Source organism: Leptonychotes weddellii, chromosome 11 (genome assembly GCF_054177405.1).
Source record: "Leptonychotes weddellii isolate Sample4059 chromosome 11, ASM5417740v2, whole genome shotgun sequence".
Lineage (NCBI taxonomy): Eukaryota > Metazoa > Chordata > Mammalia > Carnivora > Phocidae > Leptonychotes > Leptonychotes weddellii.
This window is the reverse complement of record NC_138379.1, coordinates 44,043,835-44,061,685: the sequence shown is the minus strand read 5'-3', so window position 1 is coordinate 44,061,685 and position 17,851 is coordinate 44,043,835. Positions and strand designations below refer to the sequence as shown.

Genomic DNA, 17,851 nt, shown 5'->3' with positions numbered 1-17,851 from the left:
TTTTAAAGATTTTTTTTTATTTATTTATTTGAGACAGAGAGAATGAGAGAGAGAGAACACATGAGAGGGGGGAGGGTCAGAGGCAGAAGCAGGCTCCCTGCTGAGCAGGGAGCCCGATGCGGGACTTGATCCAGGGATTCCAGGATCATGACCTGAGCCGAAGGCAGTCGCTTAACCAACTGAGCCACCCAGGCGCCCCAAAGCCGAAGGCAGTCGCTTAACCAACTGAGCCACCCAGGTGCCCCAAAAAGGTACTTCTTAAAATGCAACATGGGTCCTTCATTTAAAACTACAAACAAAGCAAGTTAGCAAAACAAAAATGAAGACATGCAAATATATCTCATATCCAAAAGTAAAACATTAAAAGTATTCCCATTAAGACTGGAAACTCAACCTTTAAAGATACTGCAAATTCATTATTTTTAAACCACTAATGAAAGCACTTGACAATTCAAGCAGACAATTATAAAGGATATGGTTGTACATAGGAAACCCAAGAAAATCAACTGAAAATCATTAGTAATTATAAGGAAAGTCAATGTCCCAGAAATTTTAATACTAGGTTTGTACCCTAGAGAAACTTACACATACATACCAGAAGATATGTACAACATTTTCAGTATAACTGCTGTAATAGCAAAAAACTAGAAGCAATACAAAAGGCCCAACAACAGTAGGATGGATAAATAAGTTGTCATTCTGTGAAACAGTACACAGCAGTGAAAAAAGCTATAGCTACATAAATCAACATGGACGCACTGTAAAAATTAATATTATACTAAAGAAACCAATCACAGAAGAATATATACAGTGATTCCATTTAAGGAACAATAAACACAACATTTAAGATAGCAGTTGCCTCTTTAGGAAAAGGAGAGAATGAAATTGTGGGGTCACTAGGGGGGCTTTTAAAAATATTGATAGTCTAGGCTATTGATAGTCTATATGTCTATATAAAGCATAATATTTTAGTATATTCTTTTGCATGCATGTAATGCATCACAATACAAGTTCAAATTAGTTAACCATGTAAAATACAATTATATAATTTAGAAAGTTCAGACATATAATCATTAAAAGGTATTTTAACCGACTGAGCCACCCAGGCACGCCTTTTAAAAGATGTTTTTAAAATGACATTTATGGGGGTGCCTGGGTGGCTCAGTCAGAGTTAAACGGCTTCCTTCGGCTCAGGTCATGATCTCAGGATTCTGGGATAGAGCCCTGCATCAGGATCCCTGCTCAGCAGTGAGTCTGCTTTTCCCTCTGCCCCCACCCATTGCTCGCTCTCTCTCTCAAATAAATAAAAATAAATAAACTTTTTAAAATGACATTTACAATAGCAATTAAAAAATATAAATCCCAGGGTGCCTGGGTGGCTCAGATAGTTGAGCGTCTGCCTTCAGCTTAGGTCATGATCTCCAGGTCCTGGGATGGAGCCCAGGACCATGTTGGGCTCCCAGTTGAGCGGGGACTCTGTTTCTCCCTCTCCCTCTGCCTCTCCCCCTCCTTGTACTCTCTCTGTCTGTCTCTCTCTCAAATAAATATATATAAAAATTCCTACAAGCTTAACAAAAATACTTAGAACCTAGATAAATGTAGCTTTTGAATTTAGAAAACACTCTTCAATCTTAGGTAGGAGAAATAAACATAATTTTGTTATCACTAAACTTATCTACATTTTCAGTGATACAATAGGTTTGGGGGAGGGTCTGAGAAACTGATTTTCAAGTACTTTTGTGAGGAAAAGTGTTAAAAAGAAATAATGAGAGGAGACTAACCCGATGGTATATTAAAACTCTGTAACTCTTAATTATAACACCATGAGGTTGACACAGGAATAGAGAAGATCAATGGAAAAGAATAGAAATCTGGAAATGGACCTAAATATAGCAGTAAATTCTAAACATGGTAAAGGTAATATCAAATTTGTGTGGATAAGATGGCTTATATAATTAATGATGCTGGATCATCTGACTAGCCTTTGGCCAAAAAAAAAAAAAAAAAAAAGGCTAGATTCCCTGCCTCAATTCTTCTGTCTTAGTGACTAGAGTTGTATCAGATATGCATTATATTTTAAACAATAGCTAACATAATAGTAACCATTGTTAGTGATTCTGTTTGTCAGGCACTGTGCTGGTTTTTACATGTTTACATCTTAACCCTAGTAAGTTCTATTTCCCCACTTGAGAGTTGAGAAACTGGTTAAGTAATACAATCTATTTCACATAACTCAGAAGTGGTAGAGGCATGAAACAATCTTAGATAATGGGTCCAGAGCCTGTATTTTGACCAATAAGCAATACTAAAAAAACATACTGAAAAGTTAATATATTCAATATCTAAAACTTATAAACTTTTACTTCTTTTCTAAAATGAGCCATCTTCCTTTTCTTTATCCCTAAATGTGGAAAAAGAAAGGCTAAATTCCTCTGCATTGCCCATTAAGCATACTACATATAAAGGAACAAAATTAAATACACTTGGATAGCAGTATAAGAATTGAGAGATGGGTCCATGAAACAGGACAACCCCTAAAGTGGTCTGTGTGTACATTTGTATATGTGTATGTGTATGTAAAAAATTTAGTAATTTGGCATATAAAAAGGTAGCACCACAATCAATGGAAAAAGTAAATGTTACTGGAAAAAAATAACTAAGTGGGAGGAAAAATGTTTAAGTTCTGTCATTTCTCACACCAAAATAAATACCTGACAGGTTTCAGAGTTAAACTTTTAAAATACCTGAAACTATAAAAAACAGTTGAGAAAAACAAAAGTAATTATGTGTTATATTTGGGGGTGAAGAAGAGCTCTCAAAGCATAATACTACATAAATAAAAAGAAATAAGATTTCACTTTATACAAATGTGAAACTCCTATAAACAAAGAAGTCCTTAAAAGCAAAAGGCAAACAACTGGAGAAATAGAGCCTTTAACAAATGGTTTATATCTTTTACATACAAAGAATATCTTTTATCAAATACAAACAAAAAATTTAGTAGGAAAAAAAGTAATGCATGTCAAGAGGCATACATTACTTATGTCAAAGAAGGAATGCAAATGACCAGTAAATGTATGCAAAAAATGGTCAACCTTACTAAAGATTAAAGGGATGCAATTCAAGGCAAAATCTTAAAACTCAAAGCTGGTAAAGGTTCAGAAAGATAATATTTTTCCTCAAATGGTTATAAAAGTTAATTCATGTAGTATTTCTAAAAAAAGAACTTAAGTTTTTCAAAAGTCTAAAACATGTTTATATTCCTTTACTCTGTTATCCTATTTCTCAGAGCATATCTTGAGGTTATAAAGAGATACACTAAATAAATTATGTATAAGAATATTTAATAGAAAAATTTTATGACAGCAAAATATTGAGAATTACTTAAGTTTTTCCCAAAAAAAGATTTAAATAAAGTACATATGGCTGGAAGGGAACATATATACCTAGAATAAAGCCCATATATCTGGAATGGAATGATACATACTTGGAATGGAATATTATATAGTCATTAAAACTCAGGCTACCAAAAAATATTTGGAAAAAATGTTAATTATATTTATATATAATATATATTTAACAATGAAAAAATTATACATATAACAGCTATCCATACATCCAACAAATATTCAATGAGGGCTTACTACATGCTAGGCATAGTTCTATGTACTGGAAATGTTCTCTGCCCTCATGGAACATATTTATTGTGTTCAAATTTTTTTATATATACTAATCTCTCTACATACATGTATGTTAGATTACCTATGTGTCTATAGTTGTATGTATGTGTACATATATGTATATATACATATTAGTGTCTGTACAGATTATGTATGTATATCAAATATTAGATAAAAGACTATAAGTAAATAGATCCAAATGTCAGTAATGGCTGCCTCTGTTGAAATGCAGAGGACTGAGTGGTGCACAATAATAAGTAACCAATTAAATATGAATAGCCTTCCACAATGTGGCCTCACCTCATATATAGATACTTAAACACTCTCCAGTTACTAGCTCAGTTTTCTTTTTTTTTTTTTTTTTTTTTTAAAGATTTTATTTATTTATTTGAGACAGACAGAATGAGAGAGAGAGAGCACATGAGAGTGGGGAGGGTCAGAGGCAGAAGCAGGCTCCCTGCCGAGCAGGGAGCCCGATGCGGGACTCGATCCCGGGACTCCAGGATCATGACCTGAGCCGAAGGCAGTCGCTTAACCAACTGAGCCACCCAGGCGCCCCACTAGCTCAGTTTTCTTATTTTCCCCTCAATTTCTGCCTGAGACTAAATGATCATCTTCCTGTCTAGAATAATATCTTCCTGTTCATGATGATTTTTCAAACCTGAGCTTCTGTTTCTGTCTTTTAAGTGCCACTCATTATGACACTGTTTAATGCATAACTTGAGACATTATTATTAACCTCATATGGCTTATCTCCCCAATGTTAAGAAAAGACATTCTTATATATTTCCTTATCTCAGAGCATCAAGAACATTATACAACAGACCTGGATGATGGCTGAATAAATGAGTAAATGTTGGAAAGAGACACTGGATGGGAGGCAGGGAAATGTTACATAGGAGGCTTGGAAGCTTCTCAGTCAAGTGAGGAACATTTTCTATTCTATCTGATCCATCCATCCCCATTGCCGCTTCCTCTTACTCCCACCACCTGTGGAGAATTCAGGGGCATTTTATAAATGAGAAAAGACAATCCTACTCACCTGGGATCAGTCTTGAGGAAAATAGTGAACATTCCTTCCTTGTTTATGCTCCTCTTTTGGGGAAGGGTGGAGTTTTGAGGAGTCTGAGCTGAGGGAGAAGAAAGGAGGAATGAAAGATTGGGCATGCCTTGCAATTCCCAAACTCACTACAATCCCCATATACTAACTGGGTGTGACCCCCCCAAAACCTCTTAGAAAGAGGCCAGAAAGAACCCAAGAACACTTCTGTTCCGTTTCAAGGGCCAGATAGGAGAGTTGTGAGAATTGGCACCCAAGACTTTATTTCTGAACCTTTAAAAACTTCAAAGGTACAATTCTAGTTTGGGCATGAAAACAGAATTTGATCTCACAGTCCCTCCAGGGATGCAGATGCTCTCTATGTAATTTAACCTGAGTCTCAAAGCTTTCGTAATTATTAACAAGAATAATAAAATAGAAGTGCGACACTTAGTTTCTTTCTAAAAGTATTTTTCCTTGTTCAATCAATAAAGTAGAAAGATAATTCCATTGCTCTCCTGTACTTATTACAACAGAAATACTGGATTTACTATCAGAGTACCTAAAATCTTAAAGGATCCCAGATCTAGCGTTCCCAGGACCTGATCAGTCTCAGGTCTATTACTAACCACTTGTAGAACTTTGAAAATGACCAAACTTCTAGACCTCCTAGGGCCTCACTTTCCTCACCTGTAAAATGGGGACATGAGCCTTTGCTATCCCGGTCCTGCCTTGGTGATCACAGGTCCCTGGGGAAAATGATAAACAGTTAAGAGCCCTCTTTCTCTAGCGCGGGGTGGGGACGATTCATGGACGTTTCAAGAGCAGCACACGTTTGGACTCCCCCAATGCGCCACGGGCTGCCCGAGTGTTTTTGGATTCAGACACCCAAACGGTTCTCAAGGAGTGGGATCTGCCGGTCAAGGCCACGGATCTGCGCGGCCTCCACTCCCACAGCGAAGACGCGCGCGGCCTCCGTTCCACGTCCAGACCCCCGACCCGAGCTCCACCCCAACACTTTCCAACCCCGAGCACCCCGGCTCCAGGGTCCAAGCTGCCTCTGTCCTCCTCTCCCCTTCCCCATATTCGGTTTTAACTTGGGGAGGGCGGCTGTGAAGGACCCACCTACACCGGTGTCTTCGAGATTTCTAAGCCGGAGCCGCTTCTCGGCCCCTCACCCTCCCTTTTCTGCCACTCTTTCTTCAGCCACAGCTCTCCCCGCCCTTGTCCGCTTCTGGCTCGGTACTCCCGAGAGTCCGCGTCACTTATGGAGCCTCTGAGGGGGACGGGACCGGCCAAAATAGTCCGTCTACACAAACAATAGCCGCAGCCCCGCTGGACCGAAATGGAAGCCCCAGGCCTCAGAGTAGACACTCGGAGCGTTTCCATGGAGACGGGAGGGGCGGGGCGGGAAAGGAGAGCGCTTGAGAACGTGGCTCCTGATTGGCCAGAAGGGGTGCGCAGTCCGGCTCTCAGCCACCCGCGTTCGTGGGCAGAAGACCCGTGCTCTTTGTGCTCTGGACAGAGGCTGGGGTTCAGTCACCCCCAATGCTAAAGAAATAGGAGTGTTCTAGGAGCTTTTAGGGCCCCTGAGAAGGGGGCGGGCCTGAGGATTCTGGGCCATGAGCGGCTGACCTCGAAGAATTCTGGGACTCTCAGAACCCGCAAGTGGGGAACCCCCAATAGGAATCTGGGGAAACCAACTGCTGTCACTTCGCCTTTGGGGGCGAGGGAGGGTTGCACCTGCTGTCCCGCGCCCTCGGCGGAATAGACACCCCACTAGCTCTGGCCCTAGCATTGTCCCTAAACTCGAGGTTGGAGTCGCGCAGCCGCGAAGAGGACCTTTCAAATTCCAGGTTACTGTTGCCCGGGACCCGCTTGGCTCCTGCTGACACGGTGGCGGGTCGCGCTTTCCTCCTTCCTCTTTTCTTGCCAAGTCCTGGACTTTTCTGGAGACTCCAGACAGAGAGGAGAAAGACAAGGTGGGACCGAAGCGGAGCCATGGGAAAGAGCCCCAGAAAGAGATCTGACCACTTGCTCTTCTATTATCTTGTTCAATGTTCCCTTAGGAAAATGTTTTCATTTCCTTAAAGCACTTCTCCTCAAACTTAGGCTGGATCAGTAGTATTCAACTATTAGGTAAGGAACGCTTTCTAGGGTAGTCTTTAAAAGCAAGGGACTCCTTGGATTCTATTCTGACAATACCACCCACTCATGATGTGATCTTGGCTGAATGACAATCTCTTTGTGTCATCTTTAAAATAGGCACAATAGGGGTGCCTGGGTGGCTCAGTCGTTAAGCGTCTGCCTTTGGTCATGATCCTGGGGTCCTGGGATCGAGCCCCACATTGGGCTCCCTTTTCATCAGGAAGCCTGCTTCTCCCTCTCCCACTCCCCCTGCTTGTGTTCCCTCTCTCGCTGTGTCTCTCTCTGTCAAATAAATAAAATAAAAAATCTTTTAAAAAAATAGGCACAATAATGGTAACTATTTTACAGACTTGTTGTTAGAATTAACTGAGTTAATGTCCTCAAAATGCTTAAACTGGTTCCTGGCACATAGGAAGTTATATATGTTAACTATGTTTGCAGTTTAGCAGAAGTAGGTGGTCCAGGGCGTACCCCTCTGGCCTCCACCAGGAAATGAACACCTGAATTTCTAGGACTCCCAAGATCACATTTTGAAAATCATTGTGTGGACCCTTCCCTGGCTTACACATTCAGAGTCTATATGGCACAGTGTTTAAAGGCTGGGCTTTTGCTGTCTAATAGAACTGACTTTAAAACCCCTTGTGTTACCCATTAAGTGTTTTTGGGCAAGTTATTTAATCTTCTGCTCCCAGTTTTCTCATCTGTAAGATGAAGATTTTAATATGGTTAAATAGTTCTAGTTAAGATCCTGAATGCACACATTTTACAGAGAGGGCATGAGCAGGAGGGGCAAAGGGAGAGAGAATCTCAAGCAGACTCTGCACTGAGCGCAGAGCCTGATGTGGGGCTTGAGGTGGGACTCTACATGGGGCTCGATCTCACAACCCTGAGATCACAACCCTGAGATCATGACCTGAGCCAAGCCAAGAGTCAGACACTTAACCCACTGTACCACCCAGATGCCCCTATAGTCTCATTTTTAAAATGTGCTTTGAGACTAAACTTGCGTATCAGAGGATCTCAGAGGTGTGACTGGGTCTCCTGGATTTTGAGCTTTTTTGAACTTATTTTGAGAGGGAAGTGAAACCAGAGTTTTGTTTCAAACAACTGGAATCCTTAAGACCTTTCATTCCAGACACATGTCTTCTCCATTGGGCTTTTTCATATAAAAGAAAGTGAATGGGTCTCCCATTTTATAAGGTCATTCACAGAAAAGAGCAAGCTCTCTACTAAAGTTAGATGTGGATCATGAAGGAGATTTGTAATGAGCTCTTCTATTCCCTATTCTGATGTCTGCTTCTCCTAAACCAGAGAACTGGGACTTATGGAGAGAAACCGTGAGTTCAGAGCACTGGTTTAGAAACCTGATGTTGGATCTCTCTCTGTCCCCTTCTTTATAGGCTAGATAAGAATGTGGAGAACAACATCAGAGCCTAGGTGTGCGGACTTGAAAGTGGGGTTTCTTGAAAAGAGCCTAGACCTTAGGTCTGTGGACCCCTTAGGAGATCTGTATAAATTTACTGGGGTTCTTTGAAGAAGGCCAAGAAGAAGCTGAAGCTGACTGTCTCCTGTGCTGAGTCTGAGAGATTATAAGTAGACTAGAAAGCAAGAGGGTTTGGGGGTACCTGAGTGGCTCAGTTGGTTAAGCAACTGCCTTCAGCTCAGGTCATGATCCTGGAGTCCTGGGATCAAGTCCCGCATCTGTCTCCCTGCTCAGCGGGGAGTCTGCTTCTCCCTCTGACCCAACCCCATCTCATGCACTCATTCTCTCTCAAATAAATAAATAAAATCTTAAAAAAAAAAAAGCAAGAGGGTTTCATCCATGTGCCTCAGTAGGAAAATTGCAGGATTCATGCTTCTTACTCAACAGCTAGCTGCAGTAAAGGCTTCCTTGCCTCTTTGTCTTCCCCTATCTATGGGACTATTACCACTTAAAATAATCCATTAACCAGACTTGAACCTCAATGAAATGACAAAACAAAACAAATATGCAATACACATATATGTATGTGTGTATATATGTATATACTTTTAAAAATAGAATTTAAATTTAGAAATATGTAAATCTGTATCTACCTATATCTTCCTAATTCATCAATTTAGCAAGTGAATTGAAATGGTCACTTTTGAGACCCAAGAAGTAGCCTAGATAACTTAAAGAAATACCCCAAAGCATAGAGGAAAAGAAAGAGATAGGAATCATAAAGAAAAAAAAAAAGATAATAGGTTTAAAGGATAGATCTCTGAGACCTAATATGCAGACACAGAAGTTCCAGAAGGAAAAAAGGAGTGGATAGAAGTGAAAAAATAAATAACAAAATAATGGAAAAATTCTCTGGGCTGAAAAAAATTTTAAAGGCTTGAGTCTGTAGATCTAAAGAACTCACTACATTCCAGTCTGGATTAATTAGTAAAGATTTACACTAGGCATATACAGATGTCATTCCTACATGCTAAGAAAAAAAAACTCATAAGCTTTCAGGCAGAAAGGGCAAGTTATCTAAAAAGAAAAATAACATTAGACTTCTCACTTGTAATGTTGGAAACTAGAAAACAGAGGCTATTGACTGGTAAAATAAAGGGGCTGCAATCCATCAGCCAAAATATACTCACCTGTCTTCATGAAATAAATATGTCAGGATTTGCAAGAATTCAGAGTCTGTATCATCCAGGTCTCTTCCATCTGAAGAAACAGTTCAAGAAAGGACTCTAAACAAATAACAAACTAAAGATGGAGATAAGTCAGAAAAATTATGGGAAAGGAAACAGAAATCCATGATGTAAAATAATGAACCCAAAGTAACATAAAGAATGCAATAAATTTTCGGTCCACGTGCTAAAGGTGAATGCACTGAATTTTCTTATATAAAGGCAGAGACAGACTGGGTCAAGCAAACAAAATCCAGACATATGCTGTTCACAAGAAACACCTGTGAGGTTGGTCGATAAGCTGCCAAGCAAACAAAAACCAGAAATTGCAGAAAACTAATTGAAAGTTCAGAATCAGAGATGGATTTTATACATTGAAAAAGGGCACAATTTATGAGGAAGTATAATAGTATCCAGCCTGCTAAATACATAGGGCAAAAACTTATAAATCTGAGAACTTGTTAAATACAGTTCTGTGGGAAAATTCAATACATTTGTGTCAAGGTTACATCTAGGGGACAAAATATAAAGTCCTACAGAAATTGAATAGTATAAAAATCTTGATTTAAGAGTTATATAGAAACTTATATCCCTAGAAGAGAGAACATATTTTTGTGTCCATAGGAAATTAACAAAAATGAATTATGAGCTTTGCCATCCTTATCCACATATGATGAATGTGCTCTTAATTGCCTTTATTATTTTCTCACCTTCTTAGTTTAGTTTTATGAAGAATAGTGTCTCTCTTTCCAGCTGCAAGGGCATGAAGAGACATCTTAAAATTTTTTTCTAAGATGCCTTCTTGCTAGTACTTGTTAAATAAGTAGACTTGCATTTTCCATTTTATTATTGAGAGTTTTAAGACAAAGAAGGCCTGAAAATTAAATTTTAACAAAATAGGGAAACAACAAAACCGAATTTTCTTTAACGATAATGCAATAAAGGGCAAGTGATGCTCTTCCTCACAAAGGTTGCTCTCTATGGTAGGGCAAAAAAGATGGCACTAAGATGTATAATACTTAAGCGTTTTTGTAAAATTAAATATGCCAGGTATATGTAAATTAAATGAAAAGGGGGGAATCTAATTCACTTTATTAAGGCACAGTTTGGGACCCTTAGCTTCTAAAACTGTTACTGTCTCCTCAATTTATTTTTCATGGAATGAATATGTTCTATTTCATGGTTTTATAAGCATGCTAGAAACGGCTTTGGAACCCAAACCTATAACACTCATACTTTCTCTTAAGATGTATGTACTTGTGAACTTCGGATGTTTTATTCCCAGCTAGAAAGGGCCTAGAAGACTGCCAGGCCCGAAGTAGGTGCTCAGTAATTATATGGTTTACTGGATGGATGAGTAAAGGGATGCAGCTTATTGGGAGTCAGCCTGTCTGGGAAAGGTCCTCCGCCGCCACAGTCCAGCTCCGAGACCCCACTTTCGCGCGTGTTCTCGATTATCGGGAAAGCAAGAAGGCTGTGAGCCCACAGGTGTGCTGAGCGCAGAGCGCTGAGTGCAGGGCGAGCCTGAGGACTCGACGCCCCCGACCCCCCAGCCAATAGGAAGAGCGGCTCCCGGGCCGGCCGGGAGGGTCCCTCGGCGCACGCTTCTGCCGCTGCTCTCTGCGCATTCGCTCGGCGCGCAGCCGAGAGAGCTTGGGAAGGGCCAAAGAGTGAGCTCCCGTTTCGCATCAAGCAGCAGGTACTTGTTGAGGCGTTTCTTTCACCTTTTCCCTTCCTTCTTTGGCTCGTGGATTTCAGCGCTGGGATTTAACTTTCGCCCCCGACGCCCTCTGTGACCCGCGGTATGGAATGACCCTCCTCTTCTCTGGGGGTGTTTTGCTCGCTCTAAAATAGGTTAGGTCCGGTGAAGGTCTTCCCAGCGCCCACAGTCTTCTGGAAGGCAAGGAACGGAACGGAGACCCCGACCAGAGGTCCAAGAGGAGAAGCTGTCAGGCGTCTGGGTGGAGAACGCTGCGGGCATGCTGGGGCTGGCGGTCACGTGCGCACGTGGGTAAAGAGACCACTTCGGGTGGGGACCTAGTGTGGCCTTTAACCCCCGTGCAGTACCTGCTTTTTTTTTTTTTTTTTTAAGATTTTATTTATTTGACAGAGAGAGAGACAGTGAGAGAGGGAACACAAGCAGGGGGAGTGGGAGAGGGAGAAGCAGGCTTCCCGTGGAGCAGGGAGCCTGATGCGGAGCTCGATCCCAGGACCCTGGGATCATGACCTGAGCCGAAGGCAGACGCTTAACGACTGAGCCACCCAGGCGCCCCACAGTACCTGCTTCTTAACTGTCCTGAGGGCAGGTGGTATGATTATCCTCACTTTCGCCAAACCTTCTCAATTCGGGCACGCCTCTCACCTCCCTACCCAGGAAACAGGTGTGTAGCCGTCAATCTGAGAATATTCCCTCCACCTGGGCTCCACCGTTGTTCCTCCACTGTGTGCCTTCTCTCAGCCCCTCTTCCTACCGAAGACGAAACAAACAACCAAAAACTTTATAGACCCTGTGCTCCACGCTACCAGTTTCTCTCTTCCCAACTAGCAAAGTTCGAGAAAGAATAGCGCATGCTTGCTTCCTTCACTTCTACCTATAGTAGTGGGGCTTTAAATAACTCTCACCCTGTCCCTCAGCAGTGACCTAAAAGTGCCCCCTTTAAAGTGGTTGCCAGTGAGCTCCCACCCGCCAAATTCAGGTACAGTCAACAGGCTTTCCAAGAGAGCAGCTATTAACATTTATGCTAACAATATCTGCTCCATTCCATTCTCGTCACCATATTGTATTGTTTTTTACAGCTGAATATTTTTGCAATTGTGAAGTGATATCATCTGGTTTGTATTAGTTTTGATCTCTCCTTCAGCTTGAACATTTTCTGAAATACTTGTTAGCCATTTCTCTCTTTCCCCCCTGTATGAATATAGGCTATTAGCAATAGTCTGCTTTTAGTGCTTCTCTAATCTATTTGTATTATGTCTTTCTGGTAATGGGATCCTTTTTAAAACTATATTTTAGTGTGAACTGTAATTCATATAGAAGACAACATTAAACATAAATGTGCGGCTTAGTGAGGGATTACCAAGTGATCATTCACGTAAACCAATAAAAGTCAAGTAAAAGAATATTGCCAGTGCCCACGCACCCCAGGGGCTTTTCCCTGATCATGAACACCTCCCTCCCTGCAGAGGTGGTGTTAAAATCTTTTTTTTTTTTAATTTATTTATTTGATAGAGAGAGAGATAGCGAGAGAGGGAACACAAGCCGGGGGAGTGGGAGAGAGAGAAGCAGGCTTCCCGTGGAGCAGGGAGCCTGATGCGGGCCTCGATCCCAAGACCCCGGGATCATGACCTGAGCCACCCAGGCGCCCCAGAGGTGGTGTTAAATCAACTTGTGTACGTAGTTACCTCCTTACCCCTAGCCCATTTAAAAAGTATGGCTTTATCACCTATACATGCATCCATGAACAGTATAATTTAGCTTTCTTTTTTTCAGTTTTGATCTCTTTATAAAGTTTATTAAGTAATCTCTACACCCAACGTGGGGCTCAAACTCATGAGATCAGGAGTTGCATGCTCTTCCAACTGAGCCAGCCAGGTGCCTCTAATTTTGGTCTTTTTATAAATGGAATTATATGGTACATAATCTTTTTGGGTTTGGCTTCTTTCACTGATTATATTTGTGAGATTCATCCTAGCAGGTAGCTGCATATCCTATATTTTCATTGCTGTATAGGATTATATTGTATGAATTTACCACAATTTACTTACTGGTTCTACTATAGGTGGGCTCTTGGGTCTTTTCTAGTACTTGGAATTACAAATAATGCTGCTGTGGCTATTCTTATATGTCTCTTAGTATTTGTGCACATACATTTCTGTTGGGTGTATTCTGAGGGCTGTAATTGTTAGGCTGTAAGGGATGTGTAACTCCAATTTAAAAATACTATTTTAGGGGTGCCTGGGTGGCTCAGTCGTTAAGCGTCTGCCTTCGGCTCAGGTCATGATCCCAGGGTCCTGGGATCGAGCCCCGCATCCGGCTCCCTACTCGGCAGAAAGCCTGCTTCTCCCTCTCCCACTCCTCGAGCTTGTGTTCCCTCTCTCGCTATGGCTCTCTCTGTCAAATAAATAAATAAATAATCTTTAAAAAAGAAAAATATTATTTTATTTTAAAATAGTTTTAGATTTGCAGAAAGAGTTTTTATATACTCCTTACCCAATTTCTATTTTAACATCTTGTGTTACTATGGTAGATTTGAAACCACTAAGGCAATTAAGACTATCAACTAAGTCACGCTTATTTCACATTACATTAGTGTTTCCTAGTTCTTTTTCTGTTCTTGGATCTTTTCCAGCATACTTCTTACATTTGGTCATCTTGTCTCCTCTGGTCTGTGACAGTTTCTCAGTCCTCCCACCCCCTCCTGCCTTTTTTTTTAAAGATTTTATTTAAATTCAAGTTAACATATAGTTTTGTTTTTATTTAGTAGTATTAGTTTCAGGGGGAGAATTTAGTGATTCATCAGTTGCATATAACACCCAGTGCTCATTACATCACTGCCCTCCTTAATGTCCATCACCAAGTTACCCCATCCCCCACCCACTTCCCCCTCCAGCAACCCTCAGTTTGTTCTCTATAGTTAAGTTTGCCTCCCTCTCTGAATTTCTTGTTTTATTTTTCTTTCCCTCCCTATGTTCATCTGTTTTGTTTCTTAAGTTCCACATGAGTGAAATCATATGGTATTTGTCTTTCTCCAACTGACTTCACTTAGCACAATACCCTCTGTTCCTCTAGTTCCATCCACATCCTTGCAAATGGCAAAATTTCATTGTTTTTGATGGCTGAATAATATTCTATTGTATATATGCACCACATCTTCTTTATCCCTTCATCCATCAATGGACATCTGAGCTCTTTGCATATTTTGGCTGTTGTGAACATTGCTTTTATAAACATTGGGGGGTCATGTACCCCTTTGAATCACTATTTTTGTATCCTTTGGATAAATACCTAGTAGTGCAATTGCTGGGTCATAGGGTAGTTCTATTTTTAATTTTTTAAATAACCTTCATACTATTTTCCAGAGGGGCTGCACCAGTTTGCATTCTCACCAACAGTGTAGGAGGGTTCCCCTTTCTCTGCATCCTCAACAACATCTGTTGTTTCCTGAGTTGTTAATTTTAACCATCCTGACAGGTGTGTCATTGTATCTCATTGTGGTTTTGATTTGTATTTCCCTGATGATGAGTGATGTTGAGCATTTTTTTGTGTTGGACATCTTTAAAAAATATTTATTTTTAGAGGGCGTGCACACATGTGAGTGAGCAGGGGGAGGGGCAGAGGGAGAGGGAAAGGATGAGAGAATCTGACAGGCTCTCTGCTGAGGGTGGAGCCCAACTGGGTGCTCAATCTCAGGACCCTGAGATTATGACCTGAGCCAAAATTGAGAGTCTGACGCTTAACTGATGGAGCCACCCAGCCACCCCTCTGTTAGCCTTTTGTATGTCTTATTTGGAGAAATGTGTGTTCGTGTCTTCTGCCCATTTCTTTTTTTTTTTTTTTTAAAGATTTTATTTATTTATTTTGACAGAGAGAGACAGCGAGAGAGGGAACACAAGCAGGGGGGAATGGAGGAGGGAGAAGCAGGCTTCCTGCCGAGCAGGGAGCCCGATGTGGGACTCGATCCCAGTACCCTGGGATCATGACCTGAGCCGAAGGCAGACACTTAATGACTGAGCCACCCAGGCGCCCCTCTGCCCATTTCTTGACTGGATTCTTCTGTTTTTTCTGGGTGTTGAGTTTGATAAATTCTTTTTTTAAATTTTTTTTAGATTTTATTTATTTTGAGAGAGAGAATGAGAGAGAAAGAGTACATGAGAGGGGGGAGAGTCAGAGGAGCCTGATGCGGGACTCGATCCTGGAACTCCAGGATCATGACCTGAGCCGAAGGCAGTCGCTTAACCAACTGAGCCACCCAGGCCCCCGAGTTTGATAAATTCTTTTTTTTTTTTTAAAGATTTTATTTATTTATTTGAGAGAGAGAATGAGAGAGAGCACATGAGAGGGGGGAGGGTCAGAGGGAGAAGCAGACTCCCTGCTGAGCAGAGAGCCCGATGCGGGACTCGATCCAGGGACTCCAGGATCATGACCTGAGCCGAAGGCAGTCGCTTAACCAACTGAGCCACCCAGGAGCCCTGATAAATTCTTTATAGATCTTGGATACTAGCCCTTTATCTGATATGTCATTTGCAAATATCTTCTCCCATTCTGTCAGTTGTCTTTTAGTTTTGTTATTTCCTTTGCTGTGCAGAAGCTTTTTATCTTGATGAAGTCCCGGTAGTTCATTTTTGCCTTTGGAAACATGTCTAGCCAGAAGTTGCCATGGCTAAGGTCATAGAGGTTGCTACCTGTGTTCTCTTCTAGGATTTTGATGGATTCTTGTCTCACATTTAGGTCTTTCATCCATTTTGAGTTTATTTTTGTGTGTGGTGTAAGTGGTCTAATTTCATTCTTCTGCATGTGACTGTCCAATTTTCCCAACACCATTTGTTGAAGAGACTGTCTTTTCTCCATTGGATATTCTTTCCTGCTTTGTCGAAGATTAGTTGACCATAGAGTTGAGGGTCCATTTCTGGGTTCTCTATTCTGTTCCATTGATCTATGTGTCTGTTTTTGTGCCAGTACCATACTGTCTTGATGATGACAGCTTTGTAATAGAGCTGGAATTCCGGAATTGTGATGCCACCAGCTTTGGTTTTTTTTTCAACATTACTTTGGCGATTTGGGGTCCTTTCTGATTCCATACAAATTTTAGGGTTGTTTGTTCCAGCTCTGTGAAAAATGCTGGTGATATTTGGATAGGGATTGCATTGAATATGTATATTGCTTTGGGTAGTATAGATATTTTAACAATATTTGTTCTTCCAATCCATGAGCATGGAATGCTTTTGCATTTCTTTGTGTCTTCCTCAATTTCTTCCATAAGTGTTATATAGTTTTCAGAGTACAGATCCTTTACCTCTTTGGTTAGGTTGATTCCTAGGTATCTTATGGTTTTTGGTGCAAATGTAAATGGGATTGATTCCTTGATTTCTCTTTCTGCTGCCTCTTGCCTTTTTTTTTTTTAGATGACCCTGACGGTTTTGAGAAGTACTGGTCAGGTATTTTGTAGCACGTCATTTTGGGTTTGTCTTGATGTTTTCCTCATGTATAGACTGGGATTTAGGTTTTGGGGGAGAAATAGGACAGTGGTGACATATCATTCTCATCACGTAGTTATCAATGGTACATGCTATTAACAATGACCTATGACTGATAACCTTGATCGCCAGGCTGAGACCATGTTTATCAGGTTTCCCCACTTAGCAAATTGCTAAGCACAGTCCACACTCATGTGTAGGAGTGGAATAGGGTTAAGATTTACTTCCTGGAGGAGGGAATATCTATGTAACATATTTGGAATTCTTCCGTAAGAGAGATTGGTCTTTTTCCCCCCATTATTCATTCCCCCCATTTATTCACTGGTCTTTCCCCCCCCATTTATTTATTCATTCAGTCATTTATATCTGTATGTACTCTTGGATATTTGCTTTCTGCTTTGGGTTATAATGAAATAGTATGTTATTTTGGCCAGTGGGAGCTCTTTCCAGTTGGCTATGTCTTTTTGACCTACCGCATCCTTTTTCCTTTCTGGTACTATAAGCTCTAGGCTCATCTTGTATATTCCCAGCCCTAGAATCTGCAATTTCTCCAAGAAGCCCTGATTCCTCTTATTGGAGAATAGTATTAGAACCAAGATCTGAGTCTGGGTACATATCTACAATTTTAGTAGTTAATTTCAACAGTTCTGAAGTGGTTTTTACGGATTTATACTCCAACTATATTTGCCAAATTTCCTATAAAATTTTTTGCTACTTTTTTATTCTTATGGACAAGAGGCTGTAATTTCAACATAGTTAACTGTATCGTCTAATAGTCATCCAGATTTTCAATCATTTCCCTTATTGTGCCCAAGCTGGTAAATCCTTCCTCTCCTAAGGTGTAATGAATATTCTCTGCTATTTCCCCCCCTCTGGTTTGAAGTATTATTAATGGCTTACTGATTTACTCTGAGCTTTATTCTGTAAGGATACTAATTTTTTCTGAATGGTTTACCAGTTGTCCTAATAATCTGCACTGAAATGCTTCCCTTTTCAATTACAGTATTCCTTCTATTATACATAAAATCTTATCAGATTGTCTTTTCCTGAGTTATCTACTCTGCTGCTTTGATTTGTTTGTTATGGTAGCATCATAGAGGACTGATTGAGGTACATATTCAGCAATAGAGTTGGTAAGGCT

The 17,851-nt window shown here is 40.8% G+C and overlaps 1 protein-coding gene across 3 annotated transcripts in view; it reads right to left on the bottom strand.

The window, feature by feature from the left end:
• Positions 1 to 6,297, bottom strand: part of LOC115940733 (uncharacterized) — a 21,416-nt gene extending 15,119 nt beyond the window's left edge. The window contains exons 1-3 of one of the 3 annotated variants that reach the window (XM_081798659.1): positions 5,845 to 6,297; positions 5,410 to 5,468; positions 4,723 to 4,810 (exon numbers count right to left, since the gene is read on the bottom strand). The gene's annotated coding sequence lies outside the window, so the exon portion shown is untranslated. The remainder of the gene's footprint in view (positions 1 to 4,722; positions 4,811 to 5,409; positions 5,469 to 5,844) is intronic. The other 2 variants (XM_081798661.1, XM_081798660.1) reach the window with 2 other exon arrangements.
• Positions 6,298 to 17,851: the final 11,554 nt, after the last annotated feature.